Source organism: Procambarus clarkii, chromosome 86 (genome assembly GCF_040958095.1).
Source record: "Procambarus clarkii isolate CNS0578487 chromosome 86, FALCON_Pclarkii_2.0, whole genome shotgun sequence".
NCBI classification, from domain to species: Eukaryota; Metazoa; Arthropoda; class Malacostraca; order Decapoda; family Cambaridae; genus Procambarus; species Procambarus clarkii.
This window is the reverse complement of record NC_091235.1, coordinates 21,572,034-21,590,760: the sequence shown is the minus strand read 5'-3', so window position 1 is coordinate 21,590,760 and position 18,727 is coordinate 21,572,034.

Here is an 18,727-nt window from a genome sequence, read left to right as displayed (position 1 = left end):
AAGAGAATTAAGGCGGGGACGAGAGCTGGAGCTCGATAACTGACTTGATTTTATTTACGGTGTCTGAAATACAGAGGGTAAAAATTTAAGGGAAATTGATGGTTTATTTACAAAGACTTGAGGGTGGAAGAGGGTGGGGGACGAGAGCTGGAGCTCAGTAACTGACTTGATCTTATTTACTAACTTTGAAGTATGTCTGCTTTTAATTTTAGGGAAATTGATGGGTTATTTACAAAGATACGAAAGAGAATTAAGGCGGGGACGAGAGCTGGAGCTCGATAACTGACTTGATTTTATTTACGGTGTCTGAAATACAGAGGGTAGAAATTTCAGGGGAATTGGACTGATACTAACGAAGATACGAGAGAGAGCTAAGGCGGAGGACAAGAGCTGGAGCTTGGTAACTAATTACTGTATTGAACTACATTTGAAATATGATTATTTTTAAATTTTAGAGGGATTGGAATGATAGTATTCTTTATACGACAGGGGACTAAGGTGGGGAACGTGAGCTAGAACTTGCTTACTAACATGATTTATTTGTGTAAAACTGACTTGCTTAATGAAAAGGAGCAAACATACTGACTTGCTTAATGAAAAGGAGCAAACATACGATGTTGGAAAATAGTTGAACTGAATGAAACGAGAGAGAGGAGGGACGGTTGAGATATTATGAGAAGATAACATAAGATAAGAGGTCTGGCTGTCCGGGCGTAAAGTAAATAAAGGTGACGCGAGAGATTGCGAGGTAAGGGGGGAGGGAGGGGGGTGTGATGTACGAAACCCTGAAAACAATGACTTACACAGGTGATTTTCTAAATTTATATGAATAACTAAGGCTTACATAGATGATTTTGTAAGTTGAAAACATGTAAAATATGTCCGTAGAGTTCTCCTGGAAGCCCTAAAGTGCTACACACGTTATTTGAATTTCTCCCATAAGGCCTTAACAAACTTCTAAGTCTCGGAAATTATTTTTCTTATAAGAACTTTAGCAAACTCGTATGACATTATTTTTCATTATAAGAATTCCCTAATTCTAAATCTGTGACTCCCCAAATTCGCCTGAAAACCCTAAAGCGCTACACACGATATTTCGGACCTGAAAACCCCGAAGCGCTACGCACGATATTTGACCTGAAAACCCCCAAGCGCTACAGGGGATATTTGATCTGAAAAAAAATATCCCCTGTAGCGCTTACACCCCACAGGGGTCCTCTGCCCAAAAAAAAATATCCCCTGTAGCGCTTACACCCTACTACTACAATGGTCTCGTACTCCTCTCATTGTCCTGTTATGGCGACGCGGACTTATCTCACTCTCCATTAACTGATGTTGGAATCATTTAACATCGGCGTCTCTCGTCTCCCTCGTCAATTTAATGCTCCACGCATTGCGCTGCGCCTTTGTGATCACGTGACCCGGCTTGTGCTGGGTTCTGGCGCATAAATGGATGACATCAGGAAGATAGACATATATAATGGGGATATATGTACCCCCGAGACAAGGGATATAAACAGTCAAAGGCTATACCCCGTTTCTCAGAGTATATTTACTGAGATTTTTCTTCAGTCATGGACTAGGTTCAGGGCTAAAGCACAATTGCTAACAGGTCCGTAGGTTTTTGTAGTGACCTTAATAATCCTCCAGAGGTTGATAGGCCTCAAACCCAACGCCTAGAAGTATACCACGTGGCTTGGTGTATACAATGAGTATACTCTACGGAGGGGGGTAACTGAACCTGAACCATTTGACCTTTGTTTATGAGGAAGCGCTGCAAGGTAATCCTCAGTCAATGAGTTTCCTTTTTTTCTAGTTAGTGTTCTACCAAAGACGTAACCATATATTTACACAGTGCTAACCAGCACATAAAGATTTTCGTCTGTCTTACAAAGAGAGGGCTAGAGATCTGCTCTCCTGCATATAGGATAATTCAGAACTGAATGCAGAATATTTTCATATTTAAAATGAGGTTATTCTGCATTAATGTAATCAGCAAATTTTCATCATTTCGTGCACAGATTTTTATGTTACTGAATACTCAACCACAGTATATAACTCAGGTGTCTCACCCGCCTATCTTCCCAAAACGATAGTGTTTATAAAACTGTTTGATCAAAGGTACAAAAAACGGACTGTTGGAACCAAAAAAATAATGTTTTGTGTTACTGAAAAAATCGAAATAACATACTAAATATTGGTGAGGTAATTAGAGAACCTATCCAAACAATCCTAGGCCTAATATACGTTCTCTTAGGCTTAATACAGTAAATATATTTGCTATACTAGGCCTAGATATGTTTAAGTTTGGTTTTGGATAATTTTTTCGTATTCTCTATATAATAGTACAGAACGTGAACACTGATGGTTGTTAAAATCTATTTTTGTACGATCGACTAAATAGTTGTCACGAGACTTCTTTCAGGAGACTATAGGCTCATGGGTGTGGGTGGCGACGCTGACAACTGTTCTCATCCTCTGGACCCTGGCCGTACGTCAGTGATCCAGGGTTGCCAGATTCAAATTGCTAAAAGTAGCGAGCTGACGGTCTAAAAGTAGCGAATTTGTAATAAGAGTAGCCCAATTTTTTGTTTAGTGACTGATACGGGTTTCAAAGTAATCTATTATGATATATAGAGTACATTAAACGATTTTAATTATTTTCTTAACATTATCTCTGCATATATATATATTTAACCAATATGATAATAGGATAACTTATCAATATTTACTGTTTGAAGCTTAATGGGTGTGGAGTCCTTCCACGTCTTTACAGTTGAAGATTACCAAGATCTTGATCTGCATCCACAACCTCGTTCTTGTATATTGCAGACTCATATTTAAGCATTGACATGAGTGGTTCAAATGACGAGCAACAAGTTACATTTTCTTCAAGATATGTTTTGATTCTCAAGACTGATGTCAAAAGTTCAAGTCCCATTCCCATTCAAGATTTCTCAGTTTAGTTTTCACAGACGTTACTCTCGAAAATATCCGTTCAACCAGGGCATTACTGATTGGCAAGCTGTATATTTTCAACACAAACTCATCGAGATCAATCAGTATGGGATCGCCAGCAGTGTTCTTGACAGTTATTGTCTTGGTCTAAAATGACGATTCAGATGTCGGAATTTATCCCTTACAAATGTTGGACTAGTCAATGGTTAACAGTAGGCGCCACTGACTTTCAATTTCACTAAGCTTAGATTGGTCAGCTAATACTAACGGAAGTTCTGAAAATGGTGGCCATGTAAGCTAAGGCATATGATAGGTAACAGATTTTTCACCTTTTTTTATAGTTTCAACATTACTTAGAATACGAGAAAGAAGCTATTTGCAAGCTTTCATTAAAAAATTATCGCATCTTTCTTGAACATTTTGAAACTTTTCCTGGGTTGTAAAATTGTTTTGTATGTTAGTGGCCAGAAGTGTTGAAAATTCGTAACCAAAGTCAACTTTCTCCAGGGGCAGATACATAGAATTGTAGTCCAAATTAACATGAAGCTTTGCATGATGAGAACGAAAGATTCTTCTGAGTATTCCAAGAGTGAAGTTTTCTAAGACAGTGTGAAGGCTATACTGATCTGCTTCATCTTTTGATAAAGTAAATTCATCCTTTCAAAATCATTTAGGATTGGTTTGAGACATATGAAATATAGCTTACTGGAGGGATCAGCGTACATTGAAAATAGTTGCCTTGCAACATATTTATCACAAGAGGAAAAAGCTATTTGGTAATGAGTTGTTAGAGAACCCCACTGATCAAACGGCCGCTTTACACTACCGTTCCTTGCCAACCATCGTCTTCCTGACAAAGGTATTAACTGTAAGGGATCTTCCCCATCATTTATCAATCTGTAAGTTTCTAGATAACTTTCTCCCCTTAATGAAGATCTGTGGAACCAGGTGTAGCTTTTGGGATGAAGTATTATTAACAATTAAGGTTGGGAAATCTATTGCCCCTGGGGAGGATTACCTTGCCTTGCGGTTACTTTTTCTTTCAAAGGTTCCTAGGATCAACGTCCCCAGGGGCCGGTCTCTGACCAGGGCACTCCTGCGGTAAGTGGTCTAGTCAATTAGGCTGTTGGACTCGGCTGTGATTTGTATAGAATATATTATTAAAGCATAAATAATCATCATTGAGTTTCTTAATATTAATAGCCCAAAGTAGCCCAACTTGTGTTTAAACTAGCCCAAAAAGTCGCAAGTAGCGAAATTAAAAAATTGGGAGCGTGGGGCTCTCAAAAGTAGCCCAATTCGCTACTTGTAGCCCAATCTGGCAACCCTGCAGTGATCACGCAGAGCACCGTGGGATTACCTTCCCTGTGTGTGGCAACCTTTTCTCGCCCTCACCGAGTGTTCGTCTACCTCCCTCGCCGTGTGATATACCTTCCCTCACCGTGTGATATACCTCCCCTCACCGCGTGATATACCTCCCCTCACCGTGTGATATACCTCCTTCACCGTGTGATATACCTCCCCTCACCGTGTGATATACCTCCCCTCACCGTGTGATATACCTCCTTCACCGTGTGATATACCTCCCCTCACCGTGTGATATACCTCCTTCACCGTGTGATATACCTCCTTCACCGTGTGATATACCTCCCTCACCGTGTCCTTCCCACCACTACCACGTGATTTCTATCCCCACTATCATGTTATCACCTATCCCACGTCCGTGTGATCCTCCCCCAATCACCGTATGGCCACCTGCCTCCCCCTATACAATACTCAGAGGGCGATAATCCTCTATCCTCTAACTCTCACCTCCTCCTTCCCTTCCCGCCCCCTCACCCATACTCCCCTTCCCTTCTACTATACCTCTTATCACTCCCCCTCCCTTCCTTTCCCTCTCATCCCATCTCCCCCTCACCTAATTATCTATTGTCAGCTTTCCCACACTCACTTCCCCACTGTGGTCCTATCGGAAGTTCAATGATCTTTAAGGCTGGGCGTCATCTGTGGGGAGATAATTTCAGCATTTTGAGAGAGAGAGAGAGAGAGAGAGAGAGAGAGAGAGAGAGAGAGAGAGAGAGAGAGAGAGAGAGAGAGAGAGAGAGAGAGAGAGAGAGAGAGAGAGAGAGAGAGAGAGAGAGAGATTTTTTTACGTAATATCGAAATTCTTCGGCATCACCAACGTGAAAATTATTGGTGAATAAATAAAAATTGGCATCCTCACAAAATATAGAGGCATCAACGTCTCCCTTGAGAAAAGCTGATTGAGTCGATATTCTGATGGTAAAACGGGACATTACCAACCATTTGATATGGCGGTTTTTATGGCCGTGGAGTCCTTCAGCTGGAAGTGTTCCGCTGAGGTGACAGGTTTTCCCAGCAGCTTCACTATTGTGCTGTGAGGATTACCGCAGCCTGGGAAAGTGGTCAGGGTAAGTCTCCCTCTCTCTGTCTGCCTGTCTCTCTCTTTCTCTCTCTGTCTCTCCCTCTCTCTCTATGAGGTATATGCTGTATTTAATGGTATGCTACAATCATATTCGGTCCATGTTGTAACTGGAGCCAAGTGTGGACCTGATTTCCCAAATGCCTGCTTGTTGAGAGAACATCTTCTAAGTGTGAGTCAATAGAGGAATCAATGATCGCTAATAGAGTTAGAGTCTTGAGAATGGTCCTGCCAGATTGAGGCTGCTGCAGGCAGAGCGTCTTGTGTTGTAAATGCTGTATGATTCGCTTGGTTTCCCCTCTTTTCCCCTCTCTGTCTGTTATATAATTGCACTGTTGTCCTCATACTGTGTTTAAATATCTCAACCATGTTCAAAGCCAGAGTATAAGTATCAACATATAACAAAAGAATTGCATTACCATGCGGATCAGGAATGATTGACTGATAGAGATTAAGCAACATATGATTGACTGATAGAGATTAAGCAACACAAGAGGTGGCACGGGTATGAATAGCCCAAAATCAACCATATATTAACATCAGCCGGCAGAAAACCTTGCGATAGTCGCTGAAATTAAGAGGGCTGAAAGGGTACTAACCAACCAGGGAAAAGTCGTCAAGCTTTTGTGGATCTCCTCCCATGTTGGAATATGTGAGAATGAACGAGCAGACGTGCTGGCTGCTGAAGGCACTGAAGGAAACCATATTGAATACTTCATACCCAAGACTCTACTACAAATTAGAGGTATTGTCAGGCAACATCACCGTGACAAGGTAACTGAGGAAAGGAGGATAGAAGCACAGACCAGTGAATCTGTACGATGGTACAACATTGTTGCAGCTGGCAATCCCAATCATTATGGACGAAGAGGAAGAGGACGAGGGAGATAATCAGTAATAGCGAGATTTTGTCTTGGATACAAATATCCATGGGGATTCGGAATGGAAACAACAGTTGATCAGCGGAGTTGCAGAATCTGTGATGAGAGTGACAGACACTGCCACGTCTCTACGTGAATATAAACACCTGAGGGACATTAGAAATATATGTAGAATAATAAACCCCACATTGAGATAGGATTCCCCCATTTTGCACCTGCAAGATAACGTAAGATTTTAAGGGTTGACAAATGTTAATCTTCTAGTTTGAGGAGCTGTTCACTTGAGACAGCTAAGCAAGTCCCAGCTGTGTCTGGGCACAAGTGACAGGATGAACAACCCAGCGGGTTTTCTTCCTATTAGGGAGTGTTATACATGCTGCTATGGCGGTGTGTCCACTCACAGGATGAGTGGCGCTGCCCAATAAACTAGCCCCTCAGGGCAAAATTTACAAAAAAATAAATCAGCCAATATTCAACCTGTCTTCAGCGGGTATATACCCTCGTTCGAGGTAATCTTCAAAACCACTCTGTAATTAGTGCAATTATATATTCTCTATCCATGGTTAGGTTAATGTTAGGTTAGATTAAATTAGGTTTGGTTGCATTAAAATGGTATTAATTTCAAACAAGTGAAATATGAAATTCGAAAACTATTTGATCATCTCCAAGAACTGAATTTTAAAGAAAACTTAGGCTTCAGACTATTTCAAAGAAAACGAGTTCACCAGAGTTTTTTTATATTTTAAACCATCGACTTATAATGCAAACAGTTATAACTTGAGAACATTTTCTGTTTGGACAAAGACCGTTTTCTCCCAGCCACAATCTGGGAAATTATAACTCCCAGCCACAACCTAGATTGTAACTCCCGACTGCAACCTGGGAGATTGTAACTTTCAAGACACATTCTGGTAGATTGTAATTGCCAGCCACAACCTATAAAAAGCAGGAACAACTACAGCAGATGTAGCAGGGGCGGCAAATCACCCCAATACGCTCAGCAGAACTGTTAAAGTAAAATATCGATTAACCTGAAGGGACGACGATAAAGTTTCTGGTGATGGTGGTGCTGGTGGTGAGGGTGATGGTGGTGAGGGTGGTGATGGTGGTGATAACACAGACGTCTGAGTAACTGCTTCATCCATCCAGCCTCCCACGCGGCGACTTCAGGCTGAGAAGGCCATGGCTAAAGAGTTTATATTTTGTTTAAGAAAGTTAAATCAAATGTGTGTGTGAGAGAATTTTAGAATATTTGACCATAAATTTGCAGACGAAGGAGGCCTCCACCTCCCGTTGAGGGTACGAGTATTTCCTTACATTTCTTGGACTCATTTATAGCTTCAACTTCTGTCCTTTCGTCCTACTTTCTCTTAATTTAGAGAGGCTGTCTTCATCCAGAATATCTATTCCTCTCAGTATCTTGTCCATTGTGATCATGTCTCCTCTGTTTCTTCTCTAGGGTTGGCAAATCTCGTTCAAGTAACCTATCCTCATATCTCAGGCCTCTTAGTTTTGGCTCTAATCTTGCTTCAAGCCTCTACTTTTTAAATGTTTGTTGTATGCTTCACAATGTGCAGATTCCAAGCCGATGAGATGCAAATTCCTGTATTGGTCTAACAAAGATTGTGCAGACCGTTTAGAGAGGTCTGATTCAGGTTTCTAAACGACGTCCCATTGTCAGCGCTCCATATGCCACTATGACCCTGTTTATGTGCGCTTCTGTTGGAATGATATTCACTCCCATATATTTTTATCTCTTTGATTCACATTGTTGCCTTCCCTTTATCATGTGAATAGCTTATGTCTCCTTTCTCCCTTTCTTATCTTCATTACTTTGCACTTGCTGGGATTGGATTCTTTAAAGCATTTGTTATCCCACTCCTGGCGTGGGTCCGATATTCACATAAATTAGGAACAGTAGTGGTCCCAGGACTGAGCCTTGGGAGACCCTACTGGATACATTCCTCCAGCTCTAAACTTCTTCTCTGACTGTTGCTCTTCGTTTTCTGTCATTTAGGTACTCCCTTACTCAGTTATCGTATCTTGTGTCTCCATCTTTTACAACAGCCTTTCGTGAGGAACAATATCAAGTGATTTTTGACAGCCAAGAAACACATAATCTACTCTGAGTTCCGTTTCCTGTGTCACCCTGTCATAGAACTGCTTGTGAACGTATATAATGAAATATATCAATGATATATTATATTATATATAATGAAATTATCAATGATGGAATAAGAAATTGTTTCCAATGGATCATTTTCCATTTTGGACTTCGAATGCGTGGTAAAACAAATGAGACAGAGCATGCCGAAACAGGAACACACACACACACACACACACACACACACACACACACACACACACACACACACACACACACACACATTATATATATATATATATATATATATATATATATATATATATATATATATATATATATATATATATATATATATATATATATATATATATATATATATATATGCGAACAAGCCTGGACGGTCTCCAGGCATATTTGCAACTGAAATATATATATATTAACTATTTAACCAGCTTATCAAGATTATTACCTCCTTACCTTGAAGAATGTTGGGGTTCAGTTTGTAAGCGCATTACGTGTGTCTGTAACCTGCTCTACTACCGCCCATGGGTGTGGCGTGAATGTTAAAAATAACAAAATCAATCATAGTACTCAATTACGTTTGTCAGGTATGAGTTTCCTCTTCTAAATCGATGCTGCCTGTTCCTTACAAAGTTTACCCTCTCGAGGTGTTCAATTATTCTCAACCTGATTACTTTTTCCAGCACTTTGCAGTTACACTGGACTGTAATTTAGTGTCTCGTGTCTGTATGTGCGTGAGTGTACTCACCTAGTTGTGCTTGTGGGGGTTGAGCTCTGGCTCTTTGGTCTCGCCTCTCAACCGTCAATCAACTGGTGTACAGATTCCTGAGCCTACTGGGCTCTATCATATCTACATTTGAAACTGTGTATGGAATCTGCCTCCACCACATCACTGCCTAATACATTCCATCTGTTAACTACTCTGTGAAGTGTGTGCGTGTGTTTGCGTGAGGGTGTGTGTGAGGGTGTGCGCGAGAGAGTGTGCGTGAGGGTGTGTGCAAGTGTGTCTGGGAGAGGGGATAGATTGAGGCAGCAGCAGCTCTGGTAAGACCATAAGGTTGTCTACGCCCACAGTCTTTTAGATCACATTATCTGGCCATCATGGGTCGACCTTGTTGCTTATGTCAACACCACGTCGGTTGGGGCTGCCGCAGGAGGCGTCGCTGGGGGTGTGGGGAGCCTAGAGTTACCCTAGTTGTTACCCCAGTGGAGGGGTGATACCTGGGTGGTGACTCTTGCAGGCGGGGGGGGGGGGGGGGTGGAGATTGGAGGTACTAGTACTTACCTAACAGTAACTACGTATGCTCACGTGAACCTGTAGGTGAATTCTCCAACGTGGACACAGAGATTGGCACTGATGTTGAACCGATGCAAGATAATGATGGACACAATGCAATACAGAAATGTACACTTTTGAATGCAAAGAAAGGACAACTGCACCACCTCTGATGGAAACGACTCGTTGTGTCGCGTCGATGGTAAATCGCACCGACATGTAAGCAAACAAGAATTTCAGGAACACAAAAGGAAAATGCATGGCACTCTCAGGGGTGTTGGCAGTCTCAGGGATGCTGGGATCTTGAAAAGCAACGAGTGATAGGAGATCGACAGAGAGCATGTCTGGGAATGGATTTGCTGTTATTGAGCCAAGAATAGTGGTCTTCCTAAGAGCGATTTTGAGACAGCATCAGGCCAAATACAGACCATCAGCAACAGTGTTTCTTAAACGCTGGGAAGCAGGACGTTTCGTATACATGGAGGGTCGTTAAACACAATTGTATTATTGTATTAAAATATTCCTAAAATAACCCAACCTAACTTGGCATAAGCTAATACAACCAAAGATGTTCTATTTGACCATTCCTCTATGATCACACTACTCACTCGAGCACAGCACAATCAGGACCCTGCTGAAGAAGTCGCTGCTAGACAATAACGACACAGAAACTGCTGGGCGCGTTCCCTTTCACCTAATGCCACTGTTCACCTAACAGTAAATATGTACCCGGGTGTTAGGCAACATTTATAGGGTTGCATATTGGGAATGACCAGTAGTTCGACTTTAGGGGACCTCGATATAAATCTAGAGAACATATACATAGGCTTCCTGTTCCCGATAAAGCAGAGTATTAGTTTTCAGGTGTAAATACCCTGTTTCTCGTTGTATACATCAAAAGTTTCCTTTAGTTCTGAAATAAGTTCAGGACAAAAGAACACATACTGGACAGCCTGTGAACTTGGGGTCACATTGTTGATCACACCACCAGATGTTCAAGGGCCACAAGCCCGACACTAACCTAACTTGCTATTGTAATTTTCTTTTCAATATGACAATTCTAATTAACTTGAAACTGTATATGACTTTTTAGATTTATAATGCGTTTATGAGTTAATCTTGTTTATATTTTTAAGTACATAACTAATTGCAGAATTTAAGTGTTTTATTAGAGTTCATTTTGAGCATTAAATTGATTGCTTGCAGAGCTTTATGATATGACCTGCGGAAGCATGCATAGTTAAGCTGTTATAAGCTTTAATCTATCATTTGAAATACTTTTTTGTCAGGTGTTAGATCTCATTAAAGAATATTTATATAATATTTTTTGCAATTGCAATTAACCATTCGGATTTGAGATTATATTTTTCACCAGAGAAAGAATCGCTTCGATTGCAGACAATGATGAATTTCTATTAATTAAATGTTTCTATTAATTAAATGTAATTAAATTACTTGATATAATGTACTTAATGTAATGTATTAAATGAAATGTACTTAATATAATGTATTTAATAAAACGTTCATAATATAATGTTTTTAATGGAATGCACTTAATATCATGTATTTAATGAAATGTACTTAATATAATATATTTAATGACATGTACTTAATATAATATATTTAATGACATGTACTTAATATAATATATTTAATGACATGTACTTAATATAATGTATTTAATGACATGTACTTAATATAATGCATTTAATGAAATGTACTTAATATAATATATTTAATGAAATGTACTTAATATAATGCATTTAATGAAATGTACTTAATATCATGTATTTAATGAAATGTACTTAATATAATGTATTTAATGACATGTACTTAATATAATGTATTTAATGACATGTACTTAATATAATGTATTTAATGACATGTACTTAATATAATATATTTAATGAAATGTACTTAATATAATATATTTAATGACATGTACTTAATATAATGTATTTAATGACATGTACTTAATATAATATATTTAATGAAATGTACTTAATATAATGCATTTAATGAAATGTACTTAATATCATGTATTTAATGAAATGTACTTAATATAATATATTTAATGACATGTACTTAATATAATGTCCTTTAATGCTTTGTTTTCGGATGTCAGTTTAATGAACTGTGATACTTTTGGTATCTGACTGTAAAAGTCATGTTGCCGATGCTCAACAGGGCAATACCTTCGGATATTTTAGTGCTGTGACACCTTCAAACAGTTTAGCGTGGGAAAACTTGTCTTTAAATATATTTCAACTCATCTGGACCTTCCGGAGAGCAGCTAACAAGCTTACCGCGTGCACAGCAGTATTCAAATGTTTAAAGATCACTGATCGTTACAAATTTAATTATGCCCGAGTTTCATTGTTTGATCTCAGAGAGAGAACACGTAAAAACAAAAAATTAGGTACAATTGTGATAATTTCTTATTGTGAACATCTATGGGCTGATTGGTAGAACAGCAGTCTGGTAGTCATCAGACCCGAGTTCGAATCTCCTATGATCTTTGCTTTCTTTGCAATCTCCATAATCTCCTATGATATATATATATATATATATATATATATATATATATATATATATATATATATATATATATATATATATATATATATATATATACATATACATATACAACTGAAAAACTCCACACCCCAGAAGTGACTCGAACCCAGACACCCAGGAGCACTATGCAACTGGCGTATATGGTACCTTAACCACTTAACCAACCGTGACCAACATCTTTTGTACGGTCATGGTTGGTCAAGTGGTTAAGGTACCATGGACGCCAGTTGCATAGTGCTCCTGGATGTCTGGGTTCAAGTCACTTCTGGGGTTTAGAGTTTTCCAGTTGTGTGTGTATATATATATATATATATATATATATATATATATATATATATATATATATATATATATATATATATATATATATATATATATATATATATATATATATATATATATATATATATATATAAGAACTCCGTCTTAACCTCTTCAGAACGTAGGCAAAGGCATTACAGAAGATCTGGGTAAAGGGGAAACCAGTAGGTCATTTCCCCTTCCTCGCCCTCTGGTGGCCACATAGCCGACCTTCCGCAACCCATTCCCCTCAGCCTCATGACCCGAGGGGAAACTGCAGCGAAAAGGGGGAAGATGATCAACCAGTTGGGGTGAGGGGGGTTAACCGGTTTGGGAAGGGGGGGGGGGAGGGAATGATTAAATGGTTTGGAAGGGGAGTGATGCTCTTAGGAAAGATGGAATAAGAAAAAGGAATTTGGTGAGACGGCAGATGTGATGAAGAGAATATATAGAAAGAGAATGACAAGATCGGCAGGGCAGACAGATTTGGAAAAGAACAGGAAAAAAGGATAGAGAGAGAGAGAGAGAGAGAGAGAGAGAGAGAGAGAGAGAGAGAGAGAGAGAGAGAGAGAGAGAGAGAGAGAGAGAGAGAGAGAGAGAGAGAGAGAGATGAAATGGACAGACCGCCGAGGGTAGAGATAAAAGAAAAGGACACAGAAAAAAAGAGAAGAAAGAGACAAAGAAAATGAGAAACAAACAACGGTTACGAAATAAAAAGAGCATCGGGAAGAGAACAGAGACGAAAAGAAGAGGGTACAGAAGAATCAGAAAGGGCTATGAGTACACCAAATGACGCAGAAAGGGGCTTGAGAGAGAAAGGAGAACAAGAACGGATGAAAGACTCGCTCATTAATTTGCCACAAAGTACAAAAAAAATGTTTTCCTCAGCCAGAAATGCACGACCCTTCGCAATCCACCTAAGCTATCAAGGCTAATGAAAGAAAACGTCAAAATGACTGTGCTTTAATCGTAAACTATACAACGTATTTTTTTACGGTTTGGTCGACCTCGTAGAAAATGCGACGTTTTGGATTACGAACGAGACGCTGGAGACAAAGGAGGAAGAAAGGCTTCTGGGAAGACACCAAGGTAAGGAGACCTGAGGGGAAGAAGGAGTGATGGATCGATGCATTAAGTGATGGAGTAGGTAGATGGCTTATTCTTGGAGGGTTCTTAAGATGGAAGACAGAGAAGAGAGCTCACGAAAATTTATGAACAAAATGAAGACAGCAGAACGTTTATGATATATTCCGTGGATATCAGCTTGAGAGAGAGAAAAGAGAGAGAGAGAGAGAGAGAGAGAGAGAGAGAGAGAGAGAGAGAGAGAGAGAGAGAGAGAGAGAGAGAGAGAGAGAGAGAGAGAGAGAGAGAGAGAGAGAGAGAGAGAGAGAGAGAGAGAGAGAGAAAATGTTTCCACGCAGGAATATATCCCACACTTATTGGACCGAAAATTTCCAACTTTCGACAGCAACATAAAAACTTCGATACTTCAGTGAAATTTACATACCAGCAGTCGTAATAAAAATAATTATAATTACTTATTTATCAATACTGTTATTCTTGGCATTAATATTAGTTTTAATATAATAATAATTATTAATATTATTAATATTACTACTACTGAAGGACTTGAGAGATATTAACGTCTCTCAGAGGACCTTCTCGCCCTCAGGAATCTCTTCAGCGTCGACCACGTGGCCTTAATGACCGCAGGAAGAAGGCTGAAATTCCCAAAGGCCTCATTATCTTCAGCTGGGCCAAGGATCCTGAAGAAGAGTCCTATAGATTCCTTCAGAGGATCTATAGGACCGTCCTGTATTAGTTGTAATGGGAGTGAGGATTAAGCATCCTTGTAAGTAACTTGGACCACAGATAAGGGAGCTGCGAGCGTCCTCAGCTGGGACAGAGGACCGGAGATAGCATCCTCAGCTAGGACAGAAGACGTGCGATAGCTGCCTCACCTAGGATGGAGGACCTGTGATAGCTCTCTCAGCTAGAACGGAGGACCTGTGATAGTTGTCTCAGCTAGGACAGAGGATCTGCGATAGCTGCCTCAGCTAGGACAGAGGATCTGCGATAGCTGCCTCAGCTAGGACAGAGGACCACCGATAGCTGCCTCAGCTAGGACAGAGGACAACCAATAGCTGCCTCAGCTAGGACAGAGGACAACCAATAGCTGCCTCAGCTAGGACAGAGGACCAGCAATAGCTGCCTCAGCTAGGACAGAGGACCAGCAATAGCTGCCTCAGCTAGGACAGAGGACCTACGATAGCTGCCTCAGCTAGGACAGAGGACCACCGATAGCTGCCTCAGCTAGGACCGAGGACCACCAATAGCTGCCTCAGCTAGGACAGAGGACCACCGATAGCTGCCTCAGCTAGGACCGAGGACCACCAATAGCTGCCTCAGCTAGGACAGAGGACAACCAATAGCTGCCTCAGCTAGGACAGAGGACCTGCGATAGCTGCCTCAGCTAGGACAGAGGACCTGCGATAGCTGCCTCAGCTAGGACAGAGGACCTGCGATAGCTGCCTCAGCTAGGACAGAGGACCTGCGATAGCTGCCTCAGCTAGGACAGAGGACCTGCGATAGCTGCCTCAGCTAGGACAGAGGACCTGCGATAGCTGCCTCAGCTAGGACAGAGGGCCTGCGATAGCTGCCTCAGCTAGGGTAGAGGACCTGCGATAGCTGCCTCAGCTAGGACAGAGGGCCTGCGATAGCTGCCTCAGCTAGGGTAGAGGACCTGTGATAGCTGCCTCAGCTAGGACAGAGGGCCTGCGATAGCTGCCTCAGCTAGGACAGAGGGCCTGCGATAGCTGCCTCAGCTAGGGTAGAGGACCTGTGATAGCTGCCTCAGCTAGGACAGAGGGCCTGCGATAGCTGCCTCAGCTAGGGTAGAGGACCTGCGATAGCTGCCTCAGCTAGGGTAGAGGACCTGCCTACCATCATATCAACAACAAGGACTTATGAGCAGCAGTGAAAGGTTCACCACGACCTCGACACCTCGTCTCCTGCACTTGCTGGCTCCCTTCACGCCTCTGACAAGTGAGAATTGTCCGCAGTCATTTCTTTCAGGACAAGACACGGTCTCTTTACTTCTTTAAAATGGATTCCGGTAATTTTTGTACATAAGAAAGCTTGCGAAAAGTTCTTTTGGTAGTTGTTACAGAATAAGGTTATGGTAGGATGAGTTAGATTAGGAATAGGTTAGGCTGAGTTAGATTACGAATAGGTTAGGCTGAGTTAGATTACGAATAGGTTAGGCTGAGTTAGGTTACGAATAGGTTAGGCTGAGTTAGGTTAAATTTAGGTTGAGTTAGGCTAGGTTAAATTAGGCGTAAACCATTGGAACAATGTGTGACTGTTAGTAGCGACCTGGGTACTCCCAGCCACGCACGTTATCCCTACCATGATATTGTATTAAACTTCCTCCAATTTATTTTTTCGTATAATGTTAGTGTAATTTCTTTGTGCATGTGAAGCTGGAGGGTACGGTGGAGGAACTACTTTAACTACACCAGAGAGCATTTTGTGCTACATGACTGACTTCAGTAGTGACCTACAGACTTCCTGTGGATTTAGTGTAATCCCAGGTTTTATAACTTATACCATGTCGTGGTACAGTGGTAAGGTGAGCGGCTGGGAGTACCCTGATCGCTGCTTCGACTAACCTCGTTGCTCCAATTTGACTTTCTCATTAAATTAAGTGTGGGTAGACAAGGTTGAGTTAGGTTGGGTTATGTAATAATAAAATCATCTCTTAATTTCACTACAAATTTCTACGTTCTACAAAAGAAAAACTGCATCTATAGCATCCTCCACAACCTCTGCAAAGGGAAATTTGCCTTTAATTATCGTCTCCATACGAGCAGTCTATTTTATCCCGGATATGTGAAGCTGAATTAATTTGCATAATCATAATTACATAAGCAGTAATTAAAAGTTATGGCTCTCTTGGGTCCGAGTATCTAGTTCGCATATCAATTAATATCAATTTTGCAAAGTGTAATCAAATGCCAGCTAATTAAGACGCCAGATTTTCGAGCTATTTGGAATAGCATTGTGCTGCAAGTGGTAGAGGTAAGGGAATTAGCGAAGGGGAGAGAGACGGAGAGAAACGGAGAGAGAGAGAGAGACAGAGAGAGACAGAGAGAGAGTGAGAGTGAGTTTTTTGCAGTTTCGCCAGGTTCCTTACATGATAGTTCCCTATGTGATAGTTTCAAAGTACATTCTCATGAATTAAATGAGTCTCTAGGAGCAAGCTTCAGATGAGCTGAAGTAGGATAACAGTTCTTGCTTTCAGTTTCACTAGGTACGTCAGTTTTGACAACCCTTGTGAACCCTAGTCTTAGTTAAAAAAAAAAAAATGACCAAGGCAAACACAGAGAAACAGAGTGTATAATATCTAGGCACTAATTGAAAAGAAAAGCAATTTCATGTAATCCAGATTTCCAAAAGTCCCGTTACGAGGATGAGTCAAGATGGTCTGTAATCACTTTGGCGTCCACCCGACGGTTCTGATGAAAGACCTCGTGCCAGACCCAAAAGACCTGGCAGACAGATCCCCGGCACGCCGCCCCGTTACTCCTACAGGATGGAGAGGGGCAGTTAGGGCAAGAAAAATGGATGCCGTGTGTTCTGGCAATGGCGGAGATACAATTCACTGAAGGAGGTTGGCGGAAGCAAGTCATGAGAGCCTACAGTAAAAGGAATAGGAGCTAGAGATCCAATGACAGGAAATCAATTTGCCTCTCACAGTCGTCCTCTGTAAAATACTGGAGAGTCATATATTGTTCACTTTTACTTTAGTTGATTTATTATGGACTCCGTTCCAATCCTGTGTCGTAGCTAACAGTCGGAATCCACTAGCTGAACGATTAGGCAAGGTCTCCTTTTGCCTAGAGGCCAGAAGCTATTTGCCTTGCCTAGAGGCCAGAGCTATTTGCTTAGAGGCCAGAGACATTTGGTTAGAGGCCAGAGCTAAGAGCTACCTAGAAGTTTGTCTGCCTTTAATAAAACCAATTCTGAAATAATCTATTACTAAGACGCTAAGAAATGCGTTTCACTGATCCTGTCAACATTTTCAATGGCACAGTTGAATGAAATGGAGACAAATAGGTTATTCTTTGTTGCTTTAGATTCAGCTACTCGGAACTAAAATTTCCAAGTAGCACAGGGCTATCGTGAGCCCGTAGGTGACTTACTTGGCACAGGAGCCGGGCTGTAACTATCGACAAATGAGCTGGGGCAACCGTATATATAATCTAAAATGGTGAGGTGCAGTAAGATGCATGGGCCAATATGCTTTCTTCAGTTCTTCAGGTCTTATGTTATGTTGGCCTGTGCAGCGTGTGCTGGATAATGGCTTGGTCGTTAAGATGGTAGAAAGTTCTTGAATGTAAACTGGCTGTTAATAGGTGGTTGAAACTGTTTTGTATGTAGTGCTTCGCTGATGTATAATCTCTTATTGTCGTTATATTTGACGATTAATTCAGTGTTGTTGGTTATGGTATGGTAACGTTTTGGTTGTGTGTACATAATATATTCTTTGATGGAGCCTTGTTGCTTGTGCATGCTCATGCGCCTTTAGAAAGATGATGTTGTATTGCCTATATACTGAAGTCGTTGGTGCTGACATTCCCCAATTGGGCTTTTGAAGGCAGAGACGACAATCGTCTCGTTCAAGTGTTTCGCTTCCTATCAGGAGAATTCTGCATGAGCAAGTTGGCAGTCATCCTGCTTTTGCAGTAGATTGTCTACTCTGTTCTCTGGCGTCGGTAGGGTGACGTTCCTATCAGTAATGTCTTTCAGGACTCTTCGTTGTGTGTGCTATGGATAGGAAGCTTCTGTTGAATAGTTTAATTTGCTACGATTATGTGTGTGTGTGTGTGTGTGTGTGTGTGTGTGTGTGTGTGTGTGTGTGTACTCACCTAGATGCAGGGGCTGAACTCTGGCTCTTTGGTGCCGCATCTCAACTGTCAATTAACTGATGTACAGATTCCTGAGCCTACTGGGCTCTATCATATCTACACATGTAAATGTGTATGGATTCAGCCTCCACCACATCACTTCCTAAAGCATTCCGTTTGTCAACTACTCTGACACTAAACAATTTCTTTCTAATGTCTCTATGGCTCATTTTGGGCACTCAATTTCCACCTGTG